The sequence below is a fragment of the Gavialis gangeticus genome, unplaced genomic scaffold (genome assembly GCF_001723915.1).
Source record: "Gavialis gangeticus isolate Ggan-Ray unplaced genomic scaffold, GavGan_comp1, whole genome shotgun sequence".
In the NCBI taxonomy this organism is placed as follows: domain Eukaryota; kingdom Metazoa; phylum Chordata; order Crocodylia; family Gavialidae; genus Gavialis; species Gavialis gangeticus.
In genome coordinates this window covers 39271677-39271879 of record NW_017728992.1, presented here as the reverse complement: position 1 = coordinate 39271879, position 203 = coordinate 39271677, and positions in this window count along the sequence as shown.

Genomic DNA, 203 nt, shown 5'->3' with positions numbered 1-203 from the left:
CTGGACTTCAGTGGACTTCAGCCCCTGCACTAAGCCTCTCTAACCCCTGCTGCCATGGTGCGTGTGTGTGTGTGTGTGTGTGAGTGTGTGTGCATGTGTGTGTGAGTGTGCGCGTGTGTGCGTGCAAGGGAAACAATCAGACATTGTGTCACCATCTCCCCTGTTCAATAAAACCACTGTCATTTGCAACCCCGATTTGGGTC